The sequence below is a fragment of the Oratosquilla oratoria genome, chromosome 12, assembly GCF_046742065.1.
Source record: "Oratosquilla oratoria isolate Oo_2021 chromosome 12, ASM4674206v1, whole genome shotgun sequence".
Lineage (NCBI taxonomy): Eukaryota > Metazoa > Arthropoda > Malacostraca > Stomatopoda > Squillidae > Oratosquilla > Oratosquilla oratoria.
This window is the reverse complement of record NC_134788.1, coordinates 20,159,724-20,169,723: the sequence shown is the minus strand read 5'-3', so window position 1 is coordinate 20,169,723 and position 10,000 is coordinate 20,159,724. Positions and strand designations below refer to the sequence as shown.

At 35.7% G+C, this 10,000-nt stretch overlaps 1 protein-coding gene and 1 long non-coding RNA gene across 2 annotated transcripts in view; one reads left to right on the top strand and one right to left on the bottom strand.

The window, feature by feature from the left end:
- The window catches only part of LOC143031044 (uncharacterized), a 434,053-nt gene that overhangs the window by 318,907 nt on the left and 105,146 nt on the right, over window positions 1-10,000 (bottom strand). The window lies entirely within an intron of this gene.
- LOC143031056 (uncharacterized) overlaps window positions 7,705-10,000 on the top strand; it is a 17,349-nt gene continuing 15,053 nt past the window's right edge. The window contains exon 1 of the long non-coding RNA XR_012966976.1: window positions 7,705-10,000. This exon is cut by the window's right edge and continues 1,005 nt beyond it. This is a non-coding gene — a long non-coding RNA (uncharacterized LOC143031056).

The window sequence follows — 10,000 nt, the reverse complement described above, 5'->3', positions numbered from 1 at the left end:
AATGACTGCATAAAGCTTATGGTTTTAATAGTCCATTCAGAATTATTCATAAATTAAAAAATGTACCTAGAATAGTTTAGTTATTCCACTGAATACACTGTCTTTGTTTATTATTACTATTATTATTACTTTCCTCACTTCCCATCATTCATAAAGAGACTTTCTCTCTTCAGTTTGTCTCCAAAATGCAATGTAGCCTGTGTCCTCAGATCATATATTCGACAACAAAGTATAGGGATTTTTCTCTCCATGAGAGTCTACTTTTCCAAGTTAGATAAAGGTCTTTGTCATATATCTTGTTAGAGACTTCACTGTATCAAAAAGCATCCATTGCTGCTTTTACCTTGATCTAGTAATTGAGACATACGACACGAACGCCTTGCGGCCTGTGACGATAATCATTTTCCATTTGAGAATTTTAGATCAAAAACACATAACGTCGTAGGGGAAGGCTTCTTGACTCTGATCATAATATAGCTATAACAAAGGTCGAGGTTGATTCATAAATGTTACTGATCATTTCCATTTGTTTCGCTGTCTAATCACATACAGCAAATATGATTTCCTCGACTCTAGGGTATGGTTTTTTCCTTAACTGACACAAAATACTATGTCAACAGACCTGGTTCTACATAATACTATAACAACGATATACTAATAACAAATTAACAGTAAGGTGATATCCATTTGATTAATAACTCATATATTGCCTCGTATGTTGAACACGATATAGCTACCACCTAACGAGTTTAGTTTGCCCCTCTGGGGGCTGGAAAAGGTTCATCATATGTTTACTTAGTCTCAATCAACGCTAACACATCATCCATCTTTCTTTCTTTCTTCTCGCAAACACACTGCCAATCTCTTCCCTCTTAATCTCATCTGTACCACAACCACGCGCGCGCATTCGGTGATGTAATTACTAGGGATCTGGTTGGAGTCCTCCTTCTTGCAGGCCCTCTTCTTAGGCCTCGACTTTTGGAAAGAGGAGCATACACAGTGGAGGAGGAGGAGGAGGATCACCCCTTGGTCCATCCATCGTTCTGTCCATTAAAGTCGCCTTTTACGACACTCATGGCAAATGCGGTGGCGGAATTATCCCCTCCCCCACCTGCCCGCCCTCCGACAGAGGGGCGGGGGGGGGGGGGAGGCCGAAAGAAGCAGATACATAGACAAAATAAAAGATTCAATGGAACAGCGCACAGGATGCACAGCTGGGGTACAAGGTTATCATTCATCTACGTATAGATTTTTAAGTAATAATGTAGGAGAATGATGTGCGTCTCTGGGCCACAGGGGCGCTCCAAAACAGTCTTTAATAAAAAAAAAGATATATATATATATATATATATATATATATATATATATATATATATATATATATATATATATATATATATATATATACATAATATATATATATATATATGTATATATACATACATATATATATATATATATATATTATATATATGCACTAAGAACCCACTATTATTTGGATTTAAGAAAAGAAGAAAATAACGGATTTCCGTCTATTTCGATCACTTGCTGTGATCCTCTTCACGCGGAATTCACGTATTCCGCGTGAAGAGGATCACAGCAAGTGATCGAAATAGACGGAAATCCGTTATTTTCTTCTTTTTTTAAATCCAAATAATAGTGGGTTCTTATTGCAATTACTAATGTGTAACGACATTACTGGACAGTGATATATATATATATATACATTTATTTATATATATATATATACATATATATATATATATATATATATATATATACATTTATTTATATATATATATATACATATATATATATATAAACCTAATCTATCATGACGAATACATGAGTAAGCATGACTTTTGCCAGTCTATCATAAATTTTAGTTGTCTAACATATTTCCGTATGACATCATGTCGCGCGGTCGTGAAAACATTTCACATAATATACTAAAATGGGCGTAATTCACCCATGACATTGGGCTATTTTAGTAAATATATACATTACAAAAAACTAATTCATTATGAAAAAAGAGATCAAGCATTATTTTTGCCAGTCTAGCATAATTTTAACTTGTTGCCTAACGTCATGTTGCGCGGTCGTGAAAACATTTCACATAATATACTAAAATGGGCATAATTCACCCATGACATTGCGCAGTTTTAATGGAAAACAGTGATAAAAACCTAGCTTATTATGAAGAATAAAAGATTAAGCATGATTTTTGCCAGTCTAGCATAGTTTTTTGTTGGTACTTAATATATTCCCGTGTGACGTCATGTTGTGCGGTCGTGAAAACATTTCACATAATGTACAAAAATGGGCATAATTCACCCATGACATTGGGTTATTTTAATGAATAAATATTACAAAAACCTAAGTTATAATGAAGAATAAAAAAATAGGCATGATTTTTGCCAGTCTAGCATAATTCTTAATTGTTGTCTACCGAATTCCCGTGTGACGTCGTGTCGAACAGTGGTGAAAACATTCACAAAACTACATTAAACAAGTCACCCATGATATTGGGCTATTTCAATAAGAAAATAATGTTAAATGATGACGGAGACAATGATGATGGTAATAATTATGAGAAAACAACATCAACAACAACAACAACAATAATAATAATAATAATAATAATAATAATAATAATAATAATAATAATAATAATAATAATAATAATAATAATAATAATAATAATAATAATAATAATAATAATAATAATAATAATAATAATAATAATAATAATAATAATAATAATAACAATAATAATGATAATCAGTAAAAAAAAAAAAAAAAAAAATGTCGATAAAATGCTTCTTGGCTGGACACCCCTTGACGACGCCCTCCCTGGACTACAAACTATGATGGCGCCAAACGTCTCCTTGACGACGAAGCCCTGGATGGTGACGTGACGTCGTACGAGAGGTACCGCTGGTAACTGCGGGGCCCGCCCGAGCAGGTGGGTGGGTGTGGGTGGGTCCCTCCCCGATAAGATGACGTTGCCACCCCCCACCCCCACCCCGCCCGACAGGATGACGTTGGCCTCGCTGTATGTACGTGTCCCCGTAGAGCCACCCCCCACCCCCCACCCCCAAGGTCTTGCGGGAGAACCTGCATGGTGGAGGACGAAAACGTAGGGTGTCACACGGTCAAACCCGGTTTGACAAACACCTCATTCACACGGTCAAACACCGTTTGACAAACGGTTTGTCAAACGTTTGACAACCAAATACCCCGTTCATACAGTCAAATCCGGTTTGTCAAACACGTTTGACAAATCGTTTGACCATGTATATGGTCCTTGATGTAACGTGTGTAACGGATGCTGGTGAGTGTAACGGATGCTGATGTGTGAGTGTAACGGGGTTGTGGATGTATATGTAGCGGGTACTGTGTGTGTAACAGGTGATGTCGTGTGTAACGGATATGGACGGGAGAAATTAACCCAATAATGAAGTAGACTGCAAGAGACCATAAGGCCTACACTTGACAGAACACAAGAGTTGAAATAATGTTCTTTCTTTCTACTTACATTTCAGTTTATCAATTTATCATTTGATCATTTATTAGTTTGAAATAAATTTGCGAAACGAGATCCAAATCCTAACGTTTTCATATTCGTTTTCTTTGCGTTCAATTCCGTGGAAAAAAGGCACATCGGCGTCAATACTGAGCTTATTTCTAGTATTTCGATTAACACATGCAAAAAATAATGAGTATTTACTTCATTATAAATCACAGGAAATCAGACAAGCAATTGCTTCCATTTCTATATATGGGGAATACCATTTTCGTACATTACCAAAGAACAACAAATTGATGAAAACAAAATTGGGCAAATTTCGGACTTTTTTTTTTTATTTGAATTTTAAAACATGCATAGGTTGCTGATATTTCATTCTTTTATTTAAACTTTTTTTCTCAAATAAAAAGAATTAGGAGCATAGCTTCCTTGAGGGGTTTTTACACAATCAAACATGTTGGCCAACTCGCTCATCAAACCTCCAACACAACATGCTTGAAGAGTTGTTGCACGCTCAGACCAGACAGACAGACAACCTCAGTCGATGCCCAGAGTAGAAGGGGGTAACATGTCCCCTACTCAAGACGAGGTGATGGCAATTGGGATAGTGATTATTGCCCTCAACGAAAAGAAAAGGAAGCGTTCAAAGTGGACAAAGGACTGGTCACTGAAAAGGGACCACATTTCTCATACCAACTTGATGAAGGAGCTGGAACTACACCTAGATGATTGACGCAATTATATGCGCATGGACGAATCAACATATTTTGAACTTTTGAATTTGGTCACTCCATTCATTACTTGTGAAGACACCGTTATGAGAAAGTCCATTAGCCCTCATGAACGGCTGAGCGCAATATTGCGGTTTTTTTTAGCAACGGGTAGATCTCTGCAAGACTTGAGATTTTCAGCTCTCATCGCAACAAGCACCTTATCTAGGATTATACCAGAACCTTGTCACGCCATCTACAAAGTTCTTAAGAAGGACTATTCAAAGGTGAGTTATGACATTCAAAGTGTAATGTTCCTTTATTGTGGAAAATCAGTACATAGTCAGGATATGTGAAAAATATTGAAACCTACTGTTGAAATGTGCTGCAATCATTCTAAACACAGTGGTAAACGAAGGTGACAGAACCAAACCAATCCAAAAATGTAACTCGTTATCCTCTCATTCTTCAAAGGTATATGATATAGGCCTACAAAAATAATAATGTATAGCCCAAAACAAAAAATACCACGTGAATACCTTCTCAAATCAATCAAAATTACAAAAAAGAAAAGAAAAAGAAAACAATAATAATGATACCAAACCAAAACAAAATACCTCTCGTTTGCCAGCCTACTTCTAACTTATGAAACTGCTCCAAGGGCTGAAAACTTGAGAAAAGTTGACAAATATTGGAGTCACTACTATCACTATAATGTGAGGGAGGAACTTGAAGACTGTGGTGATGGTGTTGCAAATAATTCATGTAAATGATATGGTTCAGTTGCAATTTAGAAGAGGCAGTCAAAATCACATTCGCTGCTTCAAAAAGTACATCACTTATCAACTTCCCAGCAAAGCTTGCTGTTTTCATGTCCAGGGATTCCAGCAGTCTTTCGCCAACGTATTTCACAAGAGTCTCATTGGCACTAACACACACGTCTCTCAAAGTTTCTCATTGGCACTAACATGTCTCTCAAAGTTTCTCTCTAAGTTTCGAGCGACCAAATGTGATCTGATTTAGTAGTGGTTCTGCGGCTTCGATTAACTGCAGGAGTATTGCTTCATGAAGGTACTTCATCATCATCTTGTGGCTCGACCACACTCTCGGAAAAGAGAACGCCTATATATATATTGCAAGACAATCATATATATATATATATATATATATTTATATACAAACATATATATATATATATATATATATATATATATATATATATATATATATATATCATAGAATTGTACCTTATATCTGTTTCAGTTTCCTGCAACAGAAGAGGAGTGGAAGATTGTTGGAGAGCAGTTGGAGTCTCGATGGCATTTCCCCCCACTATCTGTCTGGGAGGAGGTGTTGATGGAAAGCATGTGTTGATGGATAACACCGCCATCAGGATCAGGGTCTCATTATTGGAATTACAAAGGATACAACAGCCTTGCGTTGATGGCAGTTGTAAATGCGAACTACGAATTCATTATGGCAGACATTGGAACTAGTGGTCGCGTGTCAGATGGAGGAGTCGTTGGTAATACCGAATTTGGCATTGCAGCGACCAAAAGATGAAAAGCTCTGCATCCCACATGAGTCAATAAGAGCAAATTCAGAATGTGTTTCACCATATCTTTTCGTGGGTGATGAGGCATTTGCATTAAGTCCCGATTTCCTGAAACCTTATTCTCAAAAGGACCTAGATAACGGAAAGCAAGTATTTAATTAACTACAGGCTTTCAAGGGCACGGAGAGTGACAGAAAATGCCTTCGGCATTATGGCTTCCCAGTTTAGAATTTTCCACACTTGCATAAATCTCAAATTGACAAGTATTGAAAAGGTAGTTATGGCATCTCTTGTCCTACCTAACTATTTGCGTAAAACATGTCCTTCAGACTATTCCTCAGAGGAGTGCTTTCATAGGGAGGATATAGAGTAAGGAAAGTTACCTTGCCAGGTTTATCTGTAGATCCTAATTATTTAGCAGGTTTGCAAAACGGTCAAGGCTCACGAAATTATCCTGAGATTGCAAAGGTAGTGAGAGATAGATTTAATGATTACTTTGTAACTGTGGGTGCAGTAGCATGACAAAAGGACTTCGTATAAATCATGAAAATGGGTAAGTTAGACCTAGTCTACAGAGTAATACACACCTCCAAATCTACATAGTATGACTAAAATTGTGTAACATATTGCACTGTAATCTTTCTTCCCAAAATAAAAAAAATACGATGATTATGATAAGTTTAACTGATTCATGAATCAAATGCTTCATTTAGACCTATGTATGGCTCAAGTTTAACCCTCAAAGCTAGGGTGGCCTCTTGGAATCTTAATGAAATCATGTTTTGTAATCCAGATTTGTATGAAACTTCAAACTAATATACCAAAGAAGTTAGGCACATTTTAAAAATCACTGATTATATGAAAGTGCCCATAAAACTGAATAAAATCATCTACCTATGACAAAAAAAAAATGAAATAAAATAAGAGGCCAAATCATTGCAACTCACCTCTTCATCAAGAGAATGCAAACTTGATATACTTTCTCGTGGCACGTCTTGATGATCACATATGAACGTCATGTCTTCAAAATGCCATAGAGTGGGTGTGTATATTTCATCAGTTGATTTGCCAGACATCTTGGAGATCTCATGTTTTCGCAGTTCCCTTCTAAAAGAACTACGGAGACAATTGATTTTTTTTTCATCACATCATCCCGCGTGCATTGAGGGTCAAGTTCTTTTAGCTTTCCATGCAATTCATCTATACCTTTATTTCTTAGATTCCTATTAGAGTATTCTTTCGATTTCACCTTCCACAATGCTATGTGCTTCCTATATATGTCAATGAAGTCCACCATAATTTCCCTTTCCTTGTCCTTAACGGCACACGTATCATCATTCATTTTGGAAACAATCGGCAACTCGGTCACTGAAGGATCGAGCGGCTATATAGATGTTACCTCCGCGAGATTTAATTAAGCACTCTATGTATGTAGGACGGTTGGAGACTGATGCGTGCTCAGACTGTCATGCAGAACGAGCAAGCTCCGCCCACAAAAGTCGGGCCCGTTCAGACATCCGTCCAAGACGTTGGTCCAACGTGTTTACCCCTTTCACATGTTCAGGCATACTCTCAAACATCGTGTTGTCAAACGTGTTGGTCAACTTGTTTGACCGTGTAAAATCCCCTGTAGATAGGGGGAACAAATGCCTCATCATTCTCCACTAAGTTAACAATGCATACACAATCACATGTGAAAAATTCATGTCAATGAGATGAATACACATGGCAGGGTAAGGGAAAAAAAATAGAAGCCAATATCTCGAAATGTTGTTTTCTAGACTTCAAATACACAAAATCGATGAAAATGCTGATAAACTTACGTTAGGTATCATTTTGTACTTCAACAAATATACATATATATATATTGTATGAATTAAATGTTTTAGTTTGTAAAAAAAAAAAAAAAAAAAATCAGGAGCCCCCCCCCAATTCTATTTTAAAGACAAAAACAAATTGAAAAACTAATTCCTACAAAATGTAGATATATGAACAAAGTTTCTATGATAAATTTTTCAAAGCAATTAAATGAAAATTTCATTTTGTGAGGTAATTTTTTTTTTTTTTTTAGCCACTATCATTCAACCAAATTTGATTAAATTTACAGAATAGCATTCCTTTACACCAGCAAACAATATATTAAAATCTAAACGCAATTGAATGAACCAGAAGCGAGATATGAGCCCAAGGATTTTTCGGGGGTGCCCCCCCTTAACTGACATAGTTGACGGCCACTAAATTAGAAATAATCGCATGACGCAGGCAGCTACATTATGCCTTTATGAAGTCTTTCTGACATATCATTGGCACCCGGAATCAAAAATCAAGAAAAGCAATTTATAGACTATAAAGAAATAAAATCTGGATAGAAAAAGAATACACACAAAAAAAAAAAAAACTACGTCAGTAAGATATAAAGAAAAACAAAAAGAATTCTCGAGGAGCTGTCGATATAAAGACTACAACTCCAAAGGATTACAAAGGATTACAAAGACGGAGCATGCCGACAGGAGACCTTTTGGTCCATATCTAGGTCGGATGCGAAAAAGAAAATAAACTAATAGATTAAAACTATAATAATGTAAATAACAAATGAAATAAATAAATGCATAGGTATAGTTAAATAGTAAAGAAAGAGGTAAATAGTAAATAATAATGAATTGACATATGACTAATGATAAATGAAAATCAAAAGAGACAAATGATAACAAAACAAAAACAAATAATATGAAATAAATTATAATCATTACAGCATCTTGCTTAGGTGTTTATCTAAATGATTCTTAAAGCTTTGAACTGAACTACATTGCACTACCTGTGCAGGAAGTTTATTCCATACATTAACTACACGGTTGACAAAGTTGTTTCTACCCACTTCCAAATTGAATCTATTTCCGGACAGTTTGAGACCATTGTTTCTTGTCCGATTCTCATTCTATGTGAAATTTTTGTCACTTTTGATGTCAATTCCCTTTAGAATCTTAAAGACCTGTATCAAGTCACCTCTGAGTCTACACTTTTTTAGGAAAAACAGATTCATATGTTTTAGTCGATTTTCGTATGATTTATTTTTGATATTTGGAATCAGTTTTATGGCTCACCGTTGAACTTTTTCCAGTCTGTCAATGTCTTTAATGAGATTAGGTGACTATACGGAAACAGCATATTCCAAATGTGGACGAACTAACGATTTTTATAGCTTGTTAATGAGTGATGGACTTTTGAAATCAAAAGATTGCGCAATCAGTCCTAGAATCTTATTTGCTTTCTCTGGGGCTGAAATAAATTGCTTGGATGATTTGAGATCGTTACTGATAATTACGCCGAGAGCTTTTTCACTATTCGCTTTTGTTAACGAATTTCCAAATAACTTGTAATCGTACTTACTGTTATTTTTACCTATGTGCATTACCTTGCATTTACTTGTGTTAAATTCCATTAGCCACTTTTCAGACCATTGCTGTAATTTATCTAAATCTTCTTGAATATCGAATTGATTTAAGTGATCATTTGCCATTCCGCACAGTTTTGTGCAACAGCAAATTTGGCAACAGATTTTAGTCCATGGTCTATATCATTTATATATACTATGAATAGAAGTGGCCCAAGAACGGAACCCTGAGGAACTCCACTAGCAACATTTTTGTATCCAGAAGTTTTTCCATTAAAGACAACTCTCTGTTTTCGATCATTCAACCAATTACTAGTCCAACCTAATTTAGTAAGTAGTCTTTTATGTGGGACGGTATCAAAAGCTTTTGCAAAGTCTAGATATATTAAATCTACATTGTTTCTTTTGTCATAATTCGAGATAACTGTGTTGTAGAGTTCGAGTAAGTTAGTCACGCAAGAACGTTTCCTTCTGAAACCATGCTGGCTATCATTTATCAAACGGTTACTTTCTAAATGATGTTCGATAGCATCTCTGATGATAGTTTCCATTTTTTTTTCCTACGACTGAAGTCAAACTTATAGGCCTATAGTTATTTGGTTTCTTTTTGTCATCTTTTTTGAATATAGGAGTAATGTTAGCTAGCTTCCATTCTCTTGGGACATCTCCGGAGAGGATGGATTTCCTGAAAATAATTTCTAATGGAACAACAATCTCATTTTTCGTTTCCTTTAAGATTCTTGGATGCCAACCGTCAGGCTCTGGTGTTTTATTGACTTTGAGTTTCTCTATACACCTTTTAATTTTTTCTTTTG